This window comes from Gorilla gorilla, chromosome 11 (genome assembly GCF_029281585.2).
Source record: "Gorilla gorilla gorilla isolate KB3781 chromosome 11, NHGRI_mGorGor1-v2.1_pri, whole genome shotgun sequence".
Lineage (NCBI taxonomy): Eukaryota > Metazoa > Chordata > Mammalia > Primates > Hominidae > Gorilla > Gorilla gorilla.
In genome coordinates this window covers 104,992,490-105,017,456 of record NC_073235.2, presented here as the reverse complement: position 1 = coordinate 105,017,456, position 24,967 = coordinate 104,992,490, and the positions used below count along the sequence as shown (strand labels likewise).

General features: G+C 40.7%; 1 protein-coding gene across 3 annotated transcripts in view; it reads right to left on the bottom strand.

Annotated features, from left to right (window-relative positions):
• BMPR2 (bone morphogenetic protein receptor type 2) overlaps positions 1-24,967 on the bottom strand; it is a 188,560-nt gene that overhangs the window by 162,038 nt on the left and 1,555 nt on the right. The gene's annotated exons all lie outside the window — the stretch shown is intronic.

Below are 24,967 nucleotides of genomic sequence, written 5' to 3'. Positions count from 1 at the left end.
CATGCCACTGCACTCCAGCATGGGTGACAGAGCAAGACTCTGTCTCAAAAAAAATACATACACGCACACACACACACAATGCAAGTCTTGCTATCCGTATTGTTTCTTATTAACTGAAAAAAAATGGAAAGGCTAATGGGAGAAAAAGTTAGAGAGCATTCAAGGCTTAAATTAATTCTTTTTTTTGTTTGTTTGTTTTCTGTTTTTTGAGACGGAGTCTTACTCTGTTGCCCAGGCTGGAGTACAGTGGTGCGATCTCAGCTCACTGCAACCTCCGCCTCCTGGGTTCAAGCGATTCTCCTGCCTCAGCCTCCTGAGTAGCTGGGATTACAGGCGTGTGTCACCACACCCGGCTAACTTTTATATTTTTAGTAGAGACGGGGTTTCACCATGTTGGTCACGCTGGTCTCAAATTCCTGACCTTGTGATCCACCCACCTTGGCCTCCCAAACTGCTGGGATTACAGGCGTGAGCCACCACACCCGGCCAAATTGATTCTAATAATACAAGTATGCTAAACTCATTTGACACAATAAATACATAAAGTTACTACGTAAAAAAGGCCTATTCCGCCTCCCACCTCCACCTCATTCCCTTCCCCAACTGCTCCTCTTGGATGGCAGGGAAGTCTGGGGTCTGGATCAACTGAACGTCTAGCTATAATTCAGCATTAGCTTAATGAAGCACTGGCAACTTTTAGGCATTACAGCCTTCCCCTAAAAGACAGAGGACCCACAAGCAAAACTGTACTAACAATAGAGCTCTTTACAAAAAGCACTTTTGAGCCCTTTTTGCAGCACGTTCATTTTAAGCAATCATTGTGATTTCCAACATTTTACTGCATCATACAGAACAATCCCAAAAGGAAAATGTAGTCTTGAAATCATTCAACAACAAAAATTAAATCATATCTTTGTTAAGAAGCTGGGTGAATTATTATGTTGAGGCTCCTTGGTTGATGCTGCATGATTCCTTAATCTGAAACTTTCTCAACAAATTTTTGTCCACTATATTTGTTAAAGATTAACATTTTGGCTCACCTTTTGCTTTAAAAATAAAACCCTCAAAATACTGCTCATTTATATCAACTTAAAATGTTATATAATGAAGATTAACCATCTCATTGACTTATACCAGGTAAAAGACTAAGTATTATATATGTATTAAGGATTAACAACCTATACAGAAGATGAAGATATTTCAGTTGGCGTGCCAAACTTGGTAAATGCGGTCTACTGATCATTATCTCCAAAATTCATTAGCAAAACAAACCACTTTTATCTATTTTTATTTTAATACTTTTGCCTTGAAATGCTTCAGCAAAGTTCTTAGTACACTGTAATTGTCTGTATCCACTACCAGAAAAATGTGCACCTACTGGAGTAAAAAACATCTATTAATACAAATGATAAACTATTTAAATTCACTCTTAGAACCATGTTCCTTTCAGGTATTGCCACCACATGCCATCTAATTTTACTCTTATATAAAAGCGGAGATGAGATGTGAGGTACTGTTGGCAATCTTCATCAGTTCTCCTTCACTCACTACTGCTGAGTTGGGTGGCATGCAAACAAAAGACATTTGCATACTCAATAGGCTGAGTGACATCCAACTGAAAGAAAGCTGCCAACCTTTGCCTGGCTTAGATAATAAGAATGTTATAAAATATTCTTTCCATTTTATGCCCTTTCACAATTTGAATTTTTTCTGCCATGTATGTGTATTATTTTGAAGTAATTGTATTTTTTAAAGTTACCAGCTTAAAACCATTTTATCTAAATCAAGAATAATTTAGGAGAGTTCGGAATTCAGTATTAGAATAGATTATAGAAGTAGAATTAAGTAATTTAAATAAGAAAAGGCTTAAATTGATTTACATGAATAAAACAAAATACTAAACAAAAATGTTTCACAATTAGTAGCTAAATTAAAAATTAAGTGTACTTCTAGTGGCAAAGTTAAAGATTTAAAACTATGCACTATTCAGATAATTATATTGAGACCTGAGCCTAAGTATAATTTGTTATGAAAATCACCAAGTAGAAATAAAAACATAAATTTTAAGACTCTCATTAAATATAACCATTATGCTCATTAACTATGAAAAAACAGCAATGTGTGCTATTATCATTATCGTCTACTAAAATCTAAGACTACTTCCTCTATCAGTACTTTTAAAAGAATTTAGTTTTCAGTCAAAGCACAGTTAAAAATCAGCTTTTGTATTATTCAATTCAAATCTAATTCTGCAGTCAAAGAATACTACATTAAGGGTGGCATGATGGCTCACCCTGTACTCCCAGAACTTTTGGAGGCCAAGGCAGGAAGATCCTCTTGAAGCCAGGAGTTCAAGACCAGCCTGGGCAACATAGCGAGACGTTGTCTCTACCAAAAAAAAAAAAAAAAAAAAAAAAAAAATTAGCTTGGCATGGTGGTATACACCTGTAGTCCTAGCTACTCAGGAGGCTGAAGCAGGAGGATGGCTTGAGCCCAGGATTTAAAGGTTGCAGTGAACTATGATTGTACCACTGTACTCCAGCCTGAGAGTGACAAGAGCAAGATCTCATCTCCATAATAATAATAAACTAATTCAACTATGTATTCTTTTTTTTTAAGACAGGGTCTCGCTCTGTCACCCAGGCTGGAGTGCAGTGGCATCATCTGTGCTCAATGCAGATTTGAACTCCTCCTGGTCTCAAGTGATTCTCCCACCTCAGGCTCCTGAGCAGCTGTGAATACAGGTGAGTGCCATCACGCCCTGCTAATTTTTTATTTTTTGTACAGACAGGATCTCACTACGTTCCCCGGGTTGGTCTGGAACTCCTGGGATCAAGTAATCCTCCTGCCTCGGCCTCCCAAAGTGCTGGGATTATAGGCATTGGCCATCAAGCCCAGCACTCAACTATACATTCTAAATCCAAAGAGTCTCTGCTATTTAAAAAACAGTATATTAGAGAAGTAGGCTTGCAATGATACCAAAATGCTACTTGACAGTACTAGAGGAAAAAATCCAACCTGCCACTACCCTTGGCCATCTTGACTAGTACATCTGCCTAACCAGTCTTCTTGTTTTTCCTATGGCTCCTCTCTAATTCTTCTCTACTGATAAACCAGAGTGGTCTTTGAAAAATGAAAATTAGATTATGAAATTACTCTGCTTAAACTCTTTCTAAAGCATTTCTTATTTTCTCAAAATAAAATTCAAACTTCATCTTTACTATGGCCTACAAATCCCCACATGATTTGGCTCCTGCCTGCCTGTCTAACCCTTTGTGCATCTCTCTTCCTAGTTCACAACATTCGAGCCACAACAAGCTCCTTTCTGATCCTGTGAAATATCGAGCTCTTTCTTACCTCCTAGCCTTTACAGTTTCTGTTCTTCTACCTGGAATGTTTTTCCTGCAATTATTCACATATCTGGCTGATTATTCCTCAGGTCTCACCTCATAAGGAAAGCTTCACTGATCCCCTTTACCTAATGTGAGTGGCCTTCCCCAATTACCCTCTAATATAGCCCTGTGGCATTTATCACAACCTCTAATGATCTTGTTCCTTTATGTATCTACTTATTTATGATCTGTCTTTTTTTTTTTTTCTTGAGACAGTTTCACTCTTCTTGCCCAGGCTGGATTGCAATGGCACGATCTCGGCTCACCATAACCTCCGCCTCCCAGGTTCAAGCAATTCTCCTGCCTCAGCCTCCCGAGTAGCTAGGGTTACAGGCATGCACCACCATGGCCAGCTAATTTTGTATTTTTAGTAGAGACGAGGTTTCTCAATGTTGATCACAGTGATCTCGAACTCCCAACTTCAGGTGATCTGCCCACCTCGGCCTCCCAAAGTGCTGGGATTACAGGCGTGAGCCTCCGCACCCGGCTATGACCTGTCTTCTTAACAAGTACATAAGTGCCATTGAAGTCAGGGATCCAGATGCTTTGTATAGCTACAAAATACTATGCTATTTTCTCTTAACCTAACCTAATCTACATAAACATGTAAAAGCTAGATTACAGAAGGCAGGGTTCCAACTTATTTTGCTCAATATCTCCTTATAGTATTACTAAACAATGTTCAAATGTCAGTAGACATGGGAAAACCACAAGAATATTCAAAACTCAGCAGCTAATATTTTGTCTTAGTGTGTTACAAACTTGCCTTCTCCTTAAATATATAATTTCTTCAAACTTATTTTAACTGCTTCCCTGCAGAAAAGCACTAGGCCAAGTTATCTCTCTTGATGGCTAAATGGCCTCCTGCCTCCTTCATTAAGCATACATGGCAAAATTAGGTGCATAACAGCACACGATTTGCTTCACATATAGCCTTTTTTAAAAAAAAAAAAAAAAAAAAGCCAGTTGTTTTCACCTGCAATTAGAAAAGAGCTGAATGAGAAATTTCCCTAAAAACAAAAGGAAATCTTTATATTATTTTGTTTTGAGACAGCTTACATTATACAGAAGTTAACTATCAATTGATATCTCATTGAACCTTTAGAACTTGATCTATAGTCTCATTTAAGTAGATCACAGTAATAAGAAAAAATGAGTCTCTGGTTTCAATATTTTATGATTAAATATCTATAAAGAAAAGTAAGTACAGGTAAGTATAGATTTTTTTTTTTTTTTTTGAGACAGGGTCTTGCTCTGTTGCCCAGAGTGGAGGGCAGTGGTGCAATTTTGGCTCATCGCAATCTCCAATCTCAGGAGCATGCCTTAGCTCCTGAGTAGCTGTGATTATAGGTGCCTGCCACCGTGCCTGGCTAATTTTTTATATTTTCAGTAGAGACCGGGTTTCACCATGTTGGCCAGGCTGGTCTCAAACTCCTGACCTCAGGTGATCCGCCCACCTCAGCCTCCCAAAGTGCTGGGATTACAGGTGGGAGCCACCATGCTTGGCCAGAAAATCTTTAAAGATGACAATATAAGGAAGCATTTTTGGCCAGGCGTGGTTGCTCACGTCTATAATCCCAGCACTTTGGGAGGCTGAAGTGGGAGGATTGCTTGAGCTTAGAAGTTCGAGGCTAGCCTGGGCAACATGGCGAGACCCTGCCTCTAAAAAAAATTTTTTAAATTAGGTGGGCGTGGTGGCATGCCTGTAGTCCCAGCTACTCAGGTAAGGCTAAGGCAGCAGAATTGTTTGAGCCCAGAAAGTGGAGGCCCCAGGGAGCCATGTTTGTGCCACTGCACTCCAGCCTGGGTGACAGAGAGAGACCCTGACTCAAAAAAAACAAACAAACAAAAAAAAAAAAAACAAAAAAAACCCTACACTTACCTACATTTACTTTTCCCTATAGATATCCAGTCACAAAATATTGAAACCAGAGACTGACTTTCTTATTACTGTAATCTACTTAAGTGAGACTATAGATCAAGTTCTAAAGGTTCAAGGAGATATTAATTGATAGTTAACTTCTGTATAATGTATGTACTGCACATCGCAACATTTCTGAAATTGGGGTTAGTTTTACAATCACTATAGTTTCATAATTTACTTGGCAGTGTTTTTTTCCTAGTGGTTTCTCCTATGATTGATGATGTCTTAGGTTTAAAAAAATATGATATTTTTGAGGAAAAAGTATTATTTATTTATATTTATTGACCCTGCTCCCAACTTTATTATACTGGAGATTCAAGATATCAATAAAAAGTTTCTTGCTCAGGCCGGGCACGGTGGCTCATGCCTGTAATCCCAGCACTTTGGGAGGCCGAGGCGGGCGGATCACCTGAGGCTGGGAGTTCGAGACCAGCATGACTAACATTGAGAAACCCCGACTCTACTAAAAATACAAAATTAGCCAGGCGTGGTGGCGCATGACTGTAATCCCAGCTACTTGGGAGGCTGAGGCAGGAGAATTGCTTGAACCCGGGAGGCAGAGGTTGCCTTGAGCCGAGATCGCGCCACTGCACTCCAGCCTGGGCAACAAGAGCGAAACTCCGAAACTCCGTCTCAAAAAAAAAAAAATAAAGTTTCTTGTTCAAGATAACTCTAAGGCATTCACATCAGTGAAATACATTGTTGCTGTATCTGTAAAATCCAAAAAATTCAAGCATGCAATATCTCTGATGTACCATGTATATCACATTTTACCAAATAATTTAAATGGGGCTTCTTTTCATATATCTCTTTATGATGTTCTCTGCCTTCATTTATTTTTTGCTTTCCAAGTGTTTCCTCTTACCTGACTTTTTTGCAGCCAAACAAAATAGATAAGCCTAGATGTCCCAAAGACCCCAACTATCAAGAATAAAAATAGTGAGAAGAATCTACCTGGTAAATGCAACCCTAAACAGTATCAGTGAGCTCTTACATGCACATCTCTGTTCTTCTGCACTGCTACTTTTACTGCTACCTCCTTAACCATCTATACTCCCCTTAGAATACTTTCTTCACATAGAATGATAACCCATCAGCCAGATTTCAAGTCTTCAGAGCTGAGTACAGCAACTGAGCCAATATTAAATAAGGTAGACTACATATATACCAAATAACTCAGCCTTCATCACCACCCACAGCTCATCCAGCAGCTCAGCGGAATAACTGCTGATCAGACCTAAAACTGAGTGGCTGTAGGGATGATAAAGGATTGCTCAAGTTACCGATTTTTCCCTTCCTTTTCTTGTGCAGTCTAGACCACTTGACTACGCCTCTCAGCCTCTATCCCTGTTTAGGACTGGATCACTCCTATTAATCACATATTTGATCACTGTGCCTTTGCCACCTGGCTGCTCTTCCAAAGAACATCTCCATCATCAGGCCAATTTCCTTAGCCCCGCCTCAAAGGAATTGTAAGCTTTTTTTTTGTTTTTTGTTTGTTTTTTGTTTTGAGATGGAGTTTCACTCTTGTTGCCCAGACTGGAGTGCAATGGCGCAATCTCAGCTCACTGCAACCTCCGCCTCCCAGGTTCAAGTGATCCTCCTGCCTCAGCCTCCCGAGTGGCTGGGATTATAGGCTCCCGCCCCCATGCCCGGCTAATTTTTGTATTTTTAGTAGAGCCGGGGTTTTGTCATGTTGGCCAGGATGGTCTCGAACTCCCAACCTCAGGTGATCCACCCACCTCAGCCTCCCAAAGTGCTGGGATTACAGGCATGGGCCACCGCATTCAGCTAGGAACTGTAAGCTTTTATCCCTACCTGTTCAGCCACAGTGACTTATCCATTGCCCAAATTATTACTATCTATGTGCATTCTGTATATCTTACTCCAAATCTGGATTTTTAAACTCACAATTTAGTAGTTGAGCATAAACCATCATGTTTATGTTCTTATCCTATACTAGCTTCAGTTCTGGGACCAAGATTCACACTTCTGTATCCTAACACAGTTAAACATAGTATATAATAATTTATTTATTTATATATAATTTGGAAACATAATTGATCAAGCATAGTAATCTTTCTGGTAATGAATCACACATTCCTTATACACAATTGGTGTAAAGATATTAATCGATTTGTCCTACCTTGCTTAGTTTACAGAGAGAAAAATTCACAGAATTTAAAAGTTGAAAGGCAAGTCAATGTGATAAATTGTATCTTACAACATGAAGAAGTCATGAGAGGAAACACGGTTAAGAGTAAAGACTCGCCAGGCGTGGTGGCGCATGCCTGTAATCCCAGCACTTTGGGAGGCCGAGGCGGGCGAACCACGAGATCAGGAGTTCAAGACCAGCCTGGCCAATATGGTGAAACCCTGTCTCTGCCAAAAATACAAAAATTAGCCAGGCGTGGTAGCGGGCACCTGTAGTCCCAGCTACTCAGGAGGTTGAGGCAGGAGAACCGCTTGCCCGGGAGGCGGAGGTTGCAGTGAGCCGAGATTGCGCCACTGCACTCCAGCCTGGGCAATAGAGTGAGACTCTGTCTCAAAAAAAAAAAAAAAAAAAAGTAAAGACTTTTAGAAATCAAGAAGATACTGGTTTGAAATACAGTTCTGTCACTTTCTAGACTCTGGATGATTTATTTAACCTCTCTGTGCCTCAATATCTTTATTTATGAAAAAAATCTATATTTTTCATAAATATATGAAAAAGCTGATATAAGAATCAGATTAAATAAAGCACGTAGCATAATACCTGCCACAAGGAGGTACTCGATGAATAATTCAATAATTATTTTTACATATCATTAGACAAAGTACTTATTCTGTTAGTCTGTTTCCCTAACTCTAAAACAGGAAAAATATCTACCTTTCAGCTACTCTGAGGATCTAAGGAAAATGTATGTAAAAACACTGCATTTCACTTGACACATAGCAGGCACTCATAAAGGGAGAAGTTACTTTTGTTAAACATTAGCTATTTTACTTAATTTGTTACTTCTAGTAAGCATCTAATATGGTTCTCTGTATATTTTATGAATGTCGGTTATTTTGGGGGAAATATTATTATTATTATTATTTTTTGAGACGTTGTTTCACTCTTGTTGCCTAGGCTGGAGTGCAATGGCACGATCTTGGCTCACTGCAACCTCCGCCTTCCGGGTTCAAGCAATTCTCCTGCCTCAGCCTCCAAGTAGCTGGGATTACAGGTTCCCGCCGCCATGCCCATCTAACTTTTTTGTATTTTTAGTAGAGACAGGGTTTCACCATGTTGGCCAGGCTGGTCTTGAACTCCTGATCTCAGGTGATCCACCTGCCTCAGCCTCCCAAAGTGCTGGGATTACAGGCATGAGCCACCGCGCCCGGCCAGGAGTAATCTTTTATACAACAGGTTCCTTCAAACAATAATGAAATATTCATTAGCAACAGAAATTCACTGCTCCTCCAACACAGTTCTCAAGACAATTACTGATGATATGACTCAGCTGAATCTCACAGGAATCTCTCTCTCTCTCTCTCTCTCATTACCTTAATTAGATGCCATCTTCTAAACAAAAAACTCTATAATTAGTGACCTAAATAAGTAAAATGGGCTTGAAAAGATTTCAAGAATCAGCTCACCTAACTTACAGGTGATAAATGCAACCCACAGAGTATATCCTCTTAGTAATTTTAATATTCCTATCTGTTAACTTCCTTCTGGTACTGTCATTTATTTCATTGTTTAGAATTCTGTTTTCAAATATAATTCTTTGCTTCAAGTAGTACCCTCAAGGCTTTCTAACATTAAAACTACTGTCTAGACTGGGCACAGTAGCTCACAGCTGTAGCCCCAACACTTTGGGAGGCTGAGTCAGGAGGATCGCTTGTGCCTAGGAGTTTGACACCAGCCTGGGCAACATGGCGAGACCTGTCCCTACAAAAAATATATATATTTTTTAATTACTACCAGAGGTCACAGTCAAAGAATCGTACATCGTTTTGGAGCCTACTCCAGTATAGATCAAAGCAAAGGCAAGGGCAATAAGGCTACACCAAGCTGGGGCAGTTTGGGTGGAGATAGAAAGACAGTATGAGAGAAACTTAGTAAAATATTTTGTCTCCTTCCTCTCCCAGACTCCCCAAACTCTGTCTGTTTATCTCTTGCTACCATTATTCTAACCTTAAGTGTATCACATCCTGTGAAATAGGACTACTAGAATGGACTACTAGGGTGACAAAGAATTCCAGTTTAATTCCAGTTTATGCTATGTATTTCCATACACCAACTGCAGAGACTAGGTTCTAACTCAAAGTTGTTCTGAATGTATTAAATATAGGTACATGCTGAGCCATTTTAAGTCATTGATACTAGTCATTTATTTACCTATTTGATGCTCTCTTAACTTTTTTTTTTTTTTTTTTTTTTTTTTTGAGACGGAGTTTCGCTCTTGTTGCCCAGGCTGGAGTCAATGGCACGATCTCGGCTCACCGCAACCTCCGCCTCCTGGGTTCATGCAATTCTCCTGCCTCAGCCTTCCAAGTAGTTGGGATTACAGGCATGTGCCACCACGCCCAGCTAATTTTGTATTTTTAGTAGAGACGGGGTTTCTCCATGTTGGTCAGGCTGGTCTCGAACTCCTGACCTCAGATGATCTGCCCGCCTCGGCCTCCCAAAATGCTGAGATTACAGGCGTGAGCCACCGCGCCCGGCCAGATGCTCCCTTAACTTTTTAAAGCTAGAAACTCAAACAACTACAGTTCTTAGACATTTTTAAATGAAAATAAGTAAGGCTCTACAATGAGAGCCAGAAATGTCTGGGTTCCAATGATCAGGCATTTTACCCAATTGATATTAGTCATCTACTTACCATGACACACATAAAATATACTGTGACATGTCCGCAGAAGTATATTTTACACATATCAAATAACCTGTCCCTAAATGATACTTTCAACTCAAATGTAACACTTTCTTCATTTGGAATTCAGTGATGAGAAGACAACTTGACTATGTAAGAGACAGTACAGTCCAGCAGTTAAGAGTGTAGACTGGGTCGGGCGCAGTGGCTCACGCCTGTAATCTCAGCACTTTGGGAGGCTGAGGCAGGTGGATCACCTGAGGTCAGGGGTTCCAGACCAGCCTGGACAACATGGTGAAACCCCATCTCTACTAAAAAATACAAAAACCAGCCAGGCATGATGGCAGGCACTTTAATCCCAGCTACTTGGGAGGCAGAGGCAGGAGAATCGTTTGAACCCGGCAGGCGGAGGTCGCAGTGAGCCAAGATTGAGCCATTGTACTCAAGCCTGGGGGACAAGAGCGAGACTTCTTTCAAAAAAAAAAAAAAAAAAGAGTGTAGACTGTAGGCTGGGTGCGGTGGTTCACATCTTTAATCTCAGCACTTTGGGAGGCCAAGGTTGGCAGATCACGAGGTCAAGAGAACAAGACCATCCCGGGCAATATGGTGAAACCTCATCTCTACTAAAAATACAAAAATTAGCTGGGCGTGGTGGCACGCGCCTGTAGTCCCAGGTGGCGCGCGCCTGTAGTCCCAGCTACTCAGGAGGTTGAGGTAGGAGAATCGCTTGAACCCGGGAGGCGGAGGTTGCAGTGAGCCAAGATTGCGCCACTGCACTCCAGCCTGGCGACAGAGTGAGACTCCATCTCAAAAAAAAAAAAGAAAAAAGTGTAGACTGTAGCCGGGCATGGTGGCATGCATCTATAATCCCAACTACTCGGGGGGCTGAGGTGAGAGGATGGCCTGAGCTGGGAGGCAGACGCTGCAGTGAACTGAGATTACACCACTGCACTCCAGCCTGGGTGACAGCCTGTCTCCAAAAAAAAAGAGTGTACACTGGTCAGGTGTGTTGGTGCATGCCTGTAATTACAGGACTTTGGGACGCCAAGGCAAAAGGGTCACTTGAGCCCAGGAGTTCAAGAGCAGCCTACCCCCATCTCTACAAAAAATAAAAAAATTAGCCGGGCATGGTGGTACACACTTGTAGTCCCAGCTACTGGGAGGCTGAGGTGGGAGGATCACTTGAGCTTCCAGGAGATTGAGGTTACAGTGAACTGTGATCATACCACTGCACTCCAGCCTGGGTGGCAGAGCAAGGCCCTATTTTATTGAAAAACAACAACAACAACAACAAAACTATAAGACTACTTACTAAGGCGCAGTGGCTCACACCTGTAATCTCAGCACTTTGGGAGGCTGAGGCGGGCGGATCACCTGAGGTCAGGAGTTCGAGACCAGCCTGACCAACATGGAGAAACCCTGTCTCTACTAAAAATACAAAATTAGCTGGGGGTGGTGGCACATGCCTGTAATCCCAGCTGCTCGGGAGCCTGAGGCAGAAGAATCACTTGAACCCGGGAGGCAGAGGTTGCGCCATTGCACTCCAGCCTGGGCAACAAGAGTGAAACTCCATCTCCCAAAAAAAAAAAAAAAAAAAAAAGACTACTTACTAAAACATTTTTGGTAGTTGTACATAAGGTAGAGGCTTTCCTAAGATAACACAAAACCAGATGTCATAAAGGAAAAAAAAAGCAGTTGTAATTGCATAAAGTCATTTATATCATATATTTATATCATGTAACACCTTTAAATCAGTAAGAAAAACAAACAAATCATTAGAATAGGCAATTCAGAGAAATACAACTGGCTGACAAGCATGAAAAGCTTGGCTCCACTAATAATTAAAGGACTCTAAACAAACAAGATATCATTTATTTTGCTCTGGCAAAAACTGAAAAGAATGATATTACGTAGTATTTGAAAAGGTATGAGAAAATGGAGATTCTCAGCCAAGCACGGTGGCTCACATCTGTAATCTCAGCACTTTGGGAGGCCGAGGCATGTGGATCACCTGAGGTCAGGAGTTCGAGACCAGCCCAGCCAACATGGTAAAACCCTGTCTCTACTAAAAATACAAAAATTAGCCAGGCATGGTGGCACGTGCCTGTAATTCCAGCTACTGGGGGGCTGAGGCAGGAGGATGGCTTGAACCTGGGAGGCAGAGGTTGCAGTGAGCCAAGATCGTGCCACTGCACTCCAGCCTGGGCAACAGCGCAAGACTCTGTCTCAAAAAAAAAAAAAAAAAAAACCACGAAAGAAAATGGAGGTTCTCATACACTACTGGTAGAAATGACAGTACAACCTATTTTGAAGAAATTCTAGCAGTTCATTTCAATATTTTAAATGTACAAATTTCTAACCACATGATCTTACTTCTAGAACTGTCCCAGATGAATAATCACAAAACTTTATGTACAACATATGCCAATATTATTCCACCTACTTTAGAAGCAAATTCTAATTATACAGATATTTATTTATAGCACATATAAAAAAGCATTAAAGATTATACACCAACTATTAACACTGGTTACATCCAGGAAATGGGATTAAGGAAACATGAGACGATTTTTTTTTTTTTTTTTTGTATACTTCATTATCATTTCTACACTTCACCATCATCATCATTTAAAAATCCTTTTAAATGGGCCAGGTGCAGTGGCTCACGCCTGTAATCCCAGCACTTTGGGAGGCTGAGGCGGGCCGGATCACCTGAGGTCAGGAGTTCGAGACCAGCCTGACCAACATGGAAAAACCCCATCTCTACTAAAAACACAAAATTAGCCGGACGTGGTGGCACATGACTGTAATCACAGCTACTCGGGAGGCTGAGGCAGGAGAATCACTTGAACCCAGGAGGCGGAGATTGCGGTGAGCCAAGATCGCGCCATGGCACTCCAGCCTGGACAACAAGAGCCAAACTCAGTCTCAAAAAAAATAAATAAATTTAAAAAACCCTTTTACAATGACTTTGTATAATTTTAGAATCTTAAATAACAAAAAGTTTTTTAAAAGAAATGAAAAAATCAAAAGCAAAAACAAGCCGTTTTTTTTTTTTTTTGAGATGGAATCTTACTCTGTTGCCCAGGCTGGAGGGCAGTGGCGCAATCTCGTCTCACTGCAAACTCTGCCTCTCGGGTTCAAGCGATTCTCCTGCCTCAGCCTCCCGAGTAGCTGGGACTACAAGCGCATGCCACCACGCCAAGCTAATTTTTTGTATTTTTAGTAGAGACGGGGTTTCACCATGTTAGCCAGAATGGTCTCGATCTCCTGACCTCATGATCCGCCCGCCTTGGCCTCCCAAAGTGCTGGGATTACAGCCCTGAGCCACCACACCCAGCCTTTTTTTTTTTTTTAAGAGACAGGGTCTCAACCTGTCACCCAAGCTGAAGTGCAGTGGCATGATCACAGCTCATTGCAGTCTCCAATTCCTGGGCTTCGGTGAGCCTCCCACCTCAGCCTCCCAAGTAGCTGGTACTACAGACTCACACTCAGCTGATTTTTTAAAATTGTTTGTAGAGACAGGGTTCTCATTATATTGCCCAGGCTGGTCTCGAACTCTAGGCCTCAAGCAATCCTCCTGCCTCAGCCTCCCAAAGATTACAGGCGCGAGCCACTGCACCCAGCCCACACTTTTAATTGCAAATAACTAGAATTTAATCTATTAAAGAATGTCAGTTACTGAATTTAATCTATTTTCATTAAAAGGGTAATGTGAAATATAAAGCCTATTAGATGCTTAGAGTAGAACACAGTAAAAACCTAAGACTAAAATCTTGCTTTTTTTTTTTTTTGAGACTGAGTCTCACTGTGTCGCCCAGGCTGGAGTGCAGTGGCGCAATCTCGGCTCACTGCAACCTCCACCTCTCAGGTTCAAGGGATTCTTCTGCCTCAGCCTCCTGAGTAGCTGGGACTACAGGCACCCACCACCATGCCCAACTAATTCTTTTTTGTATTTTGTTGTAGAGACGGGGTTTCACCGTGTTAGCCAGGCTAGTCTCGATATCCTGACCTCGTGATCTGCCCGCTTCGGCCTCCCAAAGTGCTGGGATTAAAGGCGTGAGCCATTGCACGCAGCGTATCTTGCTTTTAAAAGAAGGCCTTAGCAAGGAATCAGTATAACTCAATTTCTTACAAACCTAAGTAAATGGACAAACAATGATTTTTTTTTTTTTTTTTTTTTTTTTGAGATGAAGTCTCGCTCTGTCACCCAGGCTAGAGTGCAGTGACACGATCTCGGCTCACTGCAACATCCATCTCCCGGGTTCAAGCGATTGTCCTACCTCAGCCTCCCAAGTAGCTGGGACTACAGGCATGCACCACCACACCCGGCTAATTTTTGTATTTTCAGTAGAGACAGGGTTTCATCACGTTGGCCAGGCTGTTCTCAAACTCCTGATCTCAGTTAATCCACCCACCTCGGCCTCCCAAAGTGCTGGGATTACAGACATGAGCCACCGTGACAGCCAAACAATGATTCTTAAGAAACAGCTGTACAAATGGAACAAGTTGGTGTGAAAGACTAAACTGAATTTATAGATTAGCATTCTTGATAACGTTTCATCAAGCTAACACATTGGTTTAGCCAAAGGAAAAAACGATTAAGTATCTCAGAAAAGTTATATCCCACATAAAACTCTGTTTGAATAAGTAACATGAATAAATTCATCTCTTCATATCATTTGACTGTTTTTAATCTTGCCTTTCTTATCACTACAATACAGTTGTTTGTGAAGTAACTAAATAAAAGTTATTCTTCACACTAGACTGGCCCCATGGGGTTTTAATCACTAAGAACACAGGAAACATTAAAAATGTATCCTCAACTAAATATGTCATCATCACGCTTCTAATCTAACTGGTGTTCTTTTCCAAAACTGAAGCTTTGAATCTTCAATGAATTTTTTTTATTATCCACTGACATTTGAATGCTACACATAAAACAAAACCTAAGATATTTGCTGTCATTTACAGCAAAAGAAGAGACTATATCTAAGACATAGTTCAATCTGGACAATTATTCTGGCATGATCAAAATACCAGTAAGATTTTCAGATGCCTAAAAGATTCCAAGTATTTTATACCTTTAGACTAACACTTTATGTATTATATGAATGTTTTGCTTTGGAGCCATAGGGGCCTGACCTTGATTCCCAAGTGTCCCACTTACTCAGTTTACTAATCTGCAGAATAAAGAAAAATAATAGTACTGATTAGTCTGTTTAGAGGATAATGAGATAACACAGTAAATATGTAAGGCCCTTAGTATTAGTAACTATACTAAAGATGAGAAATGCTCATGTGTCTCTTCACTTCCCCAATATAGATTAACTAATTGTAGCCACTGTCAAATTATATAGAATAAGGTATCTTAAACCTAATCTCTTCTAAAATATTTAATTTTCAGAATCTTTCCTAGTTTGTAAAGTTAAAAGCCCAATGAAATTTCAGCAAGACAGGCTGGCACATGAGGTCATAAATTGCAGGAGCCAGATTGTGTACAATATTTTAAATGACTGTGACTATTATTCTGAATGAGATGGGAAGACAATAGTTTTAAGCAAAGAAACGTCTTATCTAACTTATGTATGAAAAGGGTCTGCCCGGGCGCTCACACCTGTAATCCTAGCACTTTGGGAGGCTGAGGTGGGCAGATCACGAGGTCAGGAGATTGAGACCATCCTGGCTAACACAGTGAAATCCCGTCTCTACTAAAAATACAAAAAAAATTTAGCCGGGCGTGGTGGCACGCGCCCGTAATCCCATCTACTTGGGAGGCTGAGGCAGGAGAATCACTTGAATCCGGGAGGTAGAGGTTGCAGTGAGCCGAGATTGCGCCACTGTACTCCAGCCTAGACGACAGAGCAAGACTCTGTCTGGAAAAAAAAAAAAAAGAAAAGAAAAGGGTCACTCAGGCTACTATGTTGAAAGGAGACTGTAATAAAGCAAAGACGTTAACAGAGAAAACAGAGTCTAGTAAAAAAGTACAAGTAAGAGAAGATAGTGGCTTTTAGATTAAGGTAGTAGCACAGTGGAGGCGGTAAGAAGCAATAAGATTCTAGATATAGTTTGAAGGTAAAGCCAAGAGTTTTTGCTATCAGATTGGATAAGAATGTGAAAAAAAGAAAGAGAAGAGACAAAGCTATCTCTAATTTGGGGCCTGAACAACTGGAAGGATAGAACTGACATTTGCTGAATAGGCTAAGACATAGGAGGAACAGGTCTGGTGAAGCAGCTTCAGAAGTTCAGTTTTGGACAGGTTAAGTTTGTGATGAATATTAGACACCCAAGTAGATACGACAGATACACAGTTGGCTACATGCAACAGAATTTCAAGGAAAGAAGTCTGAGATAGAAATAAATTTGAAACTTGTACGCCTTTAGATGCTATTTAAAGCCATAAAACTGGATGAGATCACCAAGAGGGTGGGTGCAGACAGAGAAAAGAAAAGGTCTAAAGACTGAATCCTGAAACACAACATTTAGCCATCAGGGACATAAGGAGGAACTATCAAAGTTGCTGGTGAGGTAGGAGAAAAATCAAGAGAGAATAGTATCTTAGAAGCCAAATGAAGAAAGTACTTGAAGGATGAAAAAAAAGGATTAAATTGGCTCATGCTGCAGATAGGTCAAAACAAGAACTTGGAAATAAATCAAACAACAAGCAGGACATATGCACAGAAGTATTAAATATGGCATTGTTTATTAGAGAAGAAAATCGGAAACAACCTAAACATCTCCCAATATGAATTAAGTAAATAACAAACACACTCAATGGAATATCACACAATTATGAAAAAATGATAGTTATTATGATCACATATACATGACTATATTATTCTATGTAAAAAAAGATATAATTAATAGATATTATAAAATCACAACCATATAAAAATACATGCTTTTTTTTTTTTTTTTGCCGGGCGTGGTGGCTCACGCCTGTAATTCCAGCACTTTGGGAGGCTGAGGCGGGCAGATCACGAGGTCAGGAGTTCGAGACCAGCCTGGCCAACATAGTGAAACTCCATCTCTACTAAAAATACAAAAATTAGCCGGACATGGTGGCGCACACCTGTAGTCCCAGCTACTCAGGCGGCTGAGGCAGGAGAATCGCTTGAACCCAGGAGGCGGAGGTTGTCGTGAGCCGAGATCACGCCACTGTACTCCCACCTGGGCAACAAAGCGAGACTCCGTCTCAAAAAAAAAAAAAAGCATCTTTTTTTTAATTAGAAGAAAACATACCAAAACAAAAAGTGTTAGGGTTGTGTGAAGATTAATATTTTTTCTCTTAATTTTTCAAATGAAAACAAAAAAAAAAAAAAGCTTGCCCTAAAAGGTTAGCCTGGTGTGTCTACTACAATTACATAGATTTGCTCACAGACTATTCTTATTTACAAAAGCAAAGACTGAACACAGATTAATAATAATAGAAAGTCTTAACTATTTCCTCATCTAAATGAAACAAAAAACTGGAGAATCTGAATTACTGGCCAAATATTTATACATCCCTTCACACTTATCATTAACACATTTTGTTCTAAATTATCCTATTTTGCACTAAACTTACTGGGGCAGAATGAAAGTACATGATCATGTATATTTTTGACACCAATTATAAGGGCAAACTACTATCTTGAAGGAGAAAGGGGAAGTGAGATCTGGTTTTAAGAAACTGAAATTTCTTGGCCAGGCGTGGTGGCTCACATCTGTAATCCCAGCACTTTGGGAGGCTGAGGCAGGCAGATTACCTGAGGTCGGGAGTTCGAGACCAGCTTGACCAGCATGGAGAAACCCCGTCTCTACTACAAATACAAAATTAGCTGGGTGTGGTGGTGCATGCCTGTAATCCCAGCTACTCAGGAGGCTGAGGCACAAGAATCACTTGTACCCGGGAGGTGAAGGTTGCAGTGAGCAGAGATCTTGCCATTGAACTCCAGCCTGGGCAACAAGAGCAAAACTCCGTCTCAAAAAAACAGAAAGAAAGAAAGAAACTGAAATTTCTCAACCTCCATTTGCATCTAACCTTCCAGAAACAGATGTGGATCAAATACCTAACTGCCCCAAATACCTAACTCCATCTAAAATTCTTAGGCCAATGCCTCTGGCACAATACTTTATCATGTCTCATAATTTTTCCAAGTCCACCGTCGACACATTTAAGACGTGAATGATTGCACACATTTTGCACTATATCTTGATAATTTGGGTAATGTATTTTAAACGTTACTGATGCACAAGGCAGGGTTAAGGTACAGTGTTGGGCATTGTGATTCTAGGCATGCATATAATCTTTCATATCAGTGTTTTTTTGTTTTTTTTTTTGAGATGGAGTTTCACTCTTTTGCTAAGGCTGGAGTGAAGTGGCACAATCTTGGCTCACTGCAACCTCTGCCTCCTGGGTTCAAGTGATTCTCCTGCCTCAGCCTCCCAAGTAGCTGGGATTATAGGCGCCCGCCACCACGCCCGTCTAATTTTTGTATTTTTAGTAGAGATGGGGTTTCACCATGTTGGCCAGGCTGGTCTCAAACTCCTGACGTCAGTTGATCAACCAGCCTCGGCCTCCCAAAGTGCTAGGATTACAGGTATGAGCCACCAGGCCCAGCCAATATTAGTGCTTTTGAAAATAATAATTTTTTTTTTTTTTTTTTGAGATGGAGTCTCGCCCTGTTGCCCAGGCTGGAGTGCAGTGGTATGATCTCGGCTCACTGCAACCTCCGCCTCCCAGGTTCAAGTGATTCTCCTACCTCAGCTTCCTGAGTAGCTGGGATTACAGGCATGCACCACCACGCATGGCTAATTTTGTTTTTTTCTTTTTTTTTTTTTGACAGAGTTTCGCTCTTGTTGCCCAGGCTGGAGTGCAAAGGCACAACCTCGGCTCACCACAACCTCCGCTTCCCAGGTTCAAGCGATGCCTCAGCCTCCCGAGTAGCTGGGATTACAGGCATGTACCACCACACCCGGCTAATTTTGTATTTTTAGTAGAGACAGGGTTTCACCACGTTGGCCGGGTTGGTCTCGAACTCCCGACCTCAGGTGATCAGCCCACCTTGGCCTCCCAAAGTGCTGGGATTACAAGCGTGAGCCATGGCACCTGGCCTAATTTTGTATTTTAGTAGAGACGGGGTTTCACCACGTTAGTCAGGCTGGTCTCAAACTCCTGACCTCAGGTTATCAGCCCGCCTTGGCTTCCCAAAGTGCTGGGATTACAGGTGTGAGCCACAGCGCCCAGCCAAATTTTTGTATTTTTTGTACAGCAGGGTTTCATCATGTTGGCCAGGCTGGTCTCGAAATCCTGACCTCAAGTGATCCGCCTGCCTTGGCCTCCCCAAGGGCCAGGATTACAGAGTAAGCCACTTCGCCCAGGCCACACTGCAAATTTTTAAAAGGAAAAAGATTTTGGGTAATTGCTTAATGCACAAATTAAGAAATGTTTGTTCCTAATGTTTACCAGATTAAGCAATAAAAGATATAGATTAAGTAGTAATTACCACAAAAAGTAGAAATAAAGTTATAGAACTTGAGAGTTAGAAAGAATCTTAGATCCAGTAGTTCTCAAAGGTACCTAAAATTTACTGGCTGATGAGGGCATCAAAGGCAGATTCCCAGGCTCGTTGTCCAGAGATTTGGATTCAGTAGGTCTAGTGGGGTACCCATGAATCTGTATTTCAAGATGATCAAGTACAACCCCATATTATTACAAGTAAGAAAACTATGTTAAGTAACCTATTTGCCCGGAATCATATAGAATCTAGGTCTCATTGACTCCCAACAGTGGTCTTCCCACTATACCTCTTAAACTACATACTTTATAGTTGAAGGAACTAGGACAAAGAAAAAGTTATTAGTGTGTTATTTGAGTCAATAAACAACCCTAGAATATTCCTGGTTGAAATTCCTATTTATTATTCATTCACTAAGTATTTCTTAAATGTCTACTAAATTATAAAACTAATCAGACATGAATACTGTCCTCTGGAAGCAATTATCAGTATGAAGGACAAGGCAAATACATAAAACTGATATCTGGTCAGGTGCGGTAGCTCACACCTGTAATCCCAACACTTTGGGAGGCCAAGGTGGGCAGATCAGCGGAGGTAAGGAGTTTGAGACCAGCCTGGCCAACATGGTGAAACCCCATCTCTTACTAAAAATAAAAAAATTTCGGGCGTGGTGGCTCACACCTGTAATCCCAGCACTTTGGGAGGCCAAGGCAGGTGGATCACGAGATCAGGAGTTCGAGACCGGCCTGGCTAGCATAGTGAAACCCCATCTCTACTAAAAATACAAAAATTAACCAGGCATGGTGGTGCACACCTATAATCCCAGCTATTCGGGAGGCTGAGGCAGGAGAATGGCTTGAACCTGGGAGGTGGAGGTTGTAATGAGTCGAGATCGTGCCACTCCACTCCAGGCTGTGTGACAGAGCAAGACTCCATCTCAAAAAAAAAAAAACAAAAACAAAAACTGATATCCAGCAGTACAGCAATCTATGAGTAGGTGCCAAAATAAGTGGTGTGGCCAATTATAAAATCAACTGATTCACACAGATTCCACTCAGTATTTTTTTAATGGTTAGAATTTACCCATTAGAGATCAATATTCAATTTCTTCCCTTTTTGTTAAAAAAAAAAAACTGGCCTTTAATGAAGGAAAGGTTTTGTCTTGTGTGAACAGTTATCTCTCACCTCACTACTCATCCACATCAATACCACTACTATCACATCATCCCACATGCCAGAATAGCTTTTGTAGAGACCAAAGTTTATATCATTTTAATGCAAAAAACTAATTAAGAGGTTGGCCGTCTTCAAAGGGTAAGAAAAGCCTCCCTTCTGGACCATCTTACTGATTATATGTGGTCTACTGAGCATTTCAATTCTTCGTTCTTCTGCAATAGCACTATACATCCAAATATTACATTAGCCTCATCATAGGCAAAGTGTACTTTGATACCTCTTGTTTCTGAGCTTAGCCTAGCCATATGACTCGGTCAGCCAATGGGAAGTTAGGAGAGCAGAGTCTGGAAATGTGCTGGTAGGGTTGGGCTTGGCCTCTTGCACTTCTGCCAATGCCATGACACAAGCCTCCCCCAGATAGATGTTACTTCTCCCTCTAGCCTGGACCCCAGAAGGAGACACATGGAGCAGAATAAATGCCTATTGTTGCATGCCACTAAGATTTTGTGGTTGCCAATAATTACACAGCAAAATGTCACTGAATCACCATATTTAAGAAATCCAGCCCAGGCGTGGTGGCTCATGCCTATAATCCCAGCACTTTCAGAGGCAGAGGCAGGCAGATCACGAGGTCAGGAGTTTGAGATCAGCCTGGCCAATATGGTAAAACCCCGTCTCTACTAAAAATACAAAAATTAGCCGGGTGTGGTGGTGCACACCTGTAGTCCCAGCTACTTGGGAGGCTGAGGCAGAAGAATCACTTGAACCCGGGAGGCAGAGGTTGCAGTGAGCTGAGATGGCGCCACTGCACTCCAGCCTGGGTGACCGACCCAGACTCTGTCTAAAAAAAAAAAAAAAAAAAAAGAAAGAAAGAAAGAAAGAAATCCAGGGCCAGGGCCAGGCACAGTGGCCCACACCTATAATCCCAGCATTTTGGGAGGCCGAGGCGGGCAGATCACCTGAGATCAGGAGTTCAAGACCAGCCTGACCAACATGGAGAAACCCTGTCTCTACTAACAATACAAAATTAGCCAGGAGTGGTGGCATAATCCCAGCTACCCGAGAGGCTGAGGCAGAATTGCTTGAACCCGGGAGGTGGAGGTTGCAGTGAGCCGAGATCACACCATTGCACTCCAGCCTGGGCAACAAGAGCAAAACTCAAAAAAAAAAAAAAAAAAAAAAGAAAGAAATCCAAACAATCAGGACTGATGATATAAAGCAGTGCTTCTCAAGCACCTGCTTCAGTGAGACTTTGGGGGGGTTCTCCCAGAGAGATTCATTCAGTACATCTGGACTATAGGGCCAAAAATATGCATTTTTATCAAGAACCCCAGATAATTCTGTTGCAGTACCCACACTTTGAGAAAAACTAAACTAAAATGAAGATTACTAAACTTCAGTTACTCAGTAATATTCACTAACATTAGATTAATCTTACTTTATATAATGTGTGTGTTCCTCAAGAGATGTATGTAAAATTGCAATCTAATCAAGTGAATTATTTCAAACGCATTACAGAAGTTGACCTTTAAATAATAGCTGTGTTGTATTCTTTTATTAAGAATTCATTCATAAACCAAGCCAGCACATCTTATTTTTCATAAGTTGTTTTTTTGTTGTTGTTGTTGGGGGGGGGGGCCATAGAAAATGTTCTAAGAATTAGGCCGGGCGTGGTGGCTCATGCCTGTAATCCCAGCACTTTGGGAGGCCGAGGCAGGTGGATCACGAGGTCAGGAGTTCGAAACCACCCTGCCAAAATGGTGAAACCCCGTCTCCACTAAAAATACAAAAAAAAAAAAATTAGCTGGGCATGGTGGTGGGCTCCTGTAATCTCAGCTAGTCTGGAGGCTGAGGCAGGAGAACCACTTGAGCCTGGGAGGCGGAAGTTGTGGTGAGCCAGGGTCGTGCCACTGCACTCCAGCCTGGGCGACAGAGTGATACTCTGTCTGGACAAAAAAGAAAGAAAGAAAGAAAGAAAATGTTCTAAGAATTAAGGAGTCCAAGAACTCAATAAGTGAGAAAGAGGGAATCAAAAGAAATGATTTATCCATGACCCCGAAAAAGGATGTGCTATCAATCAGTCTTCTAGGATTTATTTTCCTGTTCAGCTGCACCATTTGCGCCTGTCGAGTTAACATCACTGTATCTGTGTAACCCAAAGCCACACAGGCCCTCTCTAATCAGCTTGCACTTAATGAAGCTGCACTAGCCACTTCAATATTAGACCAAGCAAAGTTTTACATGTTCAGAACTACGACATTTGCATAACCACTGCTGCACTAACACCTTGTAAGTGTCCCTGCTTCTTTACAAAGGTTGACCTGGTGAAGGCTAATTACTCCATCTCATATATCCAATAAGATGAGAAGTTGTTGCTGCTAGTGCTGCTGTTACCATTAATGTGGTATGTAAGGGCGCACACTATAATCCTGGCTCCATAATTTACTGACTGTGTGGTGAGTTATTCAAATTCTCTGTACTTTACTCTCCCTCTATGGAAAAGGGGAATGATAATAACCTACAACATACAATTGTCATGAAGACGAAATGAAAAAATATATGTAAAGTTATTTGAATAGCTGATGGTGCATGGCAGGCACTTAATAAATACTAGCTATTATCATTACTGTTACAGGTCTGAAATCCAGCTTCACAAATTTTGTCATCTGGTGCTATGCAGTACCAAAGAAAAAAAAGACTACAACCACTTTTAAGCAGTGATTCTTTTACTCTCTCCCTTTTAAGAGACACTATTCTAAGATGATTGTATTACCAAACAAAAATTAAGTTTATTTTTAAATAAATGCTTTTTCTCCTACTTTTATCAGTTCTGATCACAATATTATGAGCACGTCATCATAAATGAGAATCTATATTCTAAAAAGGTTAAGAATAACAAATAACATTGAAAAGCCTATGTTCTGAGATTTCTGCTCATGGAACGTTTAAGGCCTTTTACTCCATATTTTACAGGAACCACATGGCTTATGGCTAGAGAATTTAAATAGCTAACACAATATAAAGAAATTTAGAGAAAAATCATTTTTACTCTGAAAGCAACTACAATTATTAAAAATATTAAAGTATCAGTTTTAAAGTAAACTCATAAGTTCAAATTATTTTAACAGAACCATATAGATTTATCATCAATTTAACAGACATTGATTCAACAGTAGACATTATTCAACAATAGCAAAAGCATAAAAGGAAACTTCAAATTTTCTTCGGCATTTTCCTAGATCAGACTTTCAAAATGAAAATAAGCAAGTAACCTCTGTATCTAACATAGCAATGAGAAATTTGTTTAATGTGAAACACACTTATCAAAAGAAAAAAAGTAATTCGAAAGGGTCATTTGGTCCTTTACTCGTTTTAAAAGCACAATCCATTTGCCCATCATAAACCAAGTGTACGAGTTATATGTAGAATTCACTCCTGAAAATTTCTAAAAGCAAATCACCAAAAGGCTGCTTCAAAAAATAGTTGCAAATAGAAGATAAGGTCTTTTTCCTAAGGTTTCTGAGAACTTAAATGAAAATATCCAAAGGAAAGGATGACTACCACCCTTTAGACTTTAGTGAAATGTCAAAGAACTTTCGGAGTCAAATCTCCTAGAAGTCTAATGTCAGGTCAAAGTTGTCTCGACAGCAAAGCCAATAGATAGATGCCAGGTGACTAACAGTAAAGTTATCAAACCATATAATACAATATATCAAGAATCTCACAGTTCTGGCTTCCTCAACATTTATTCTATTCATTCGGTAACACTTCTGAATAATGAAAGGAACATGGATTCCCAGAGTGATCTAAATTTCAAAATAAGGTTCAAGTGTGTGTTCTCTAGTTGATGTTCTTTTTACTATAAGCCAAAACCGCTTCTTTATAACAATAATTTTAAAAATCTACAGGTCTGTTTCCAGAGATCTCATAATAGGCACTGTTCACTGGTGATTAAAATATTATTTTTAATCGCTGCATTACCTCACAGCTAAAAATGTCAAGATACCACACCCAATATGTCTTTTTCACCCCGTAAAGGGGGGTGGGGTGGGAATATGGAAGTGGGGATAGGAAAATACACAAGAATATTAAAGGCGATTTCCCTGGAAGGCATGGGGCAGGCGCGCAGGCACC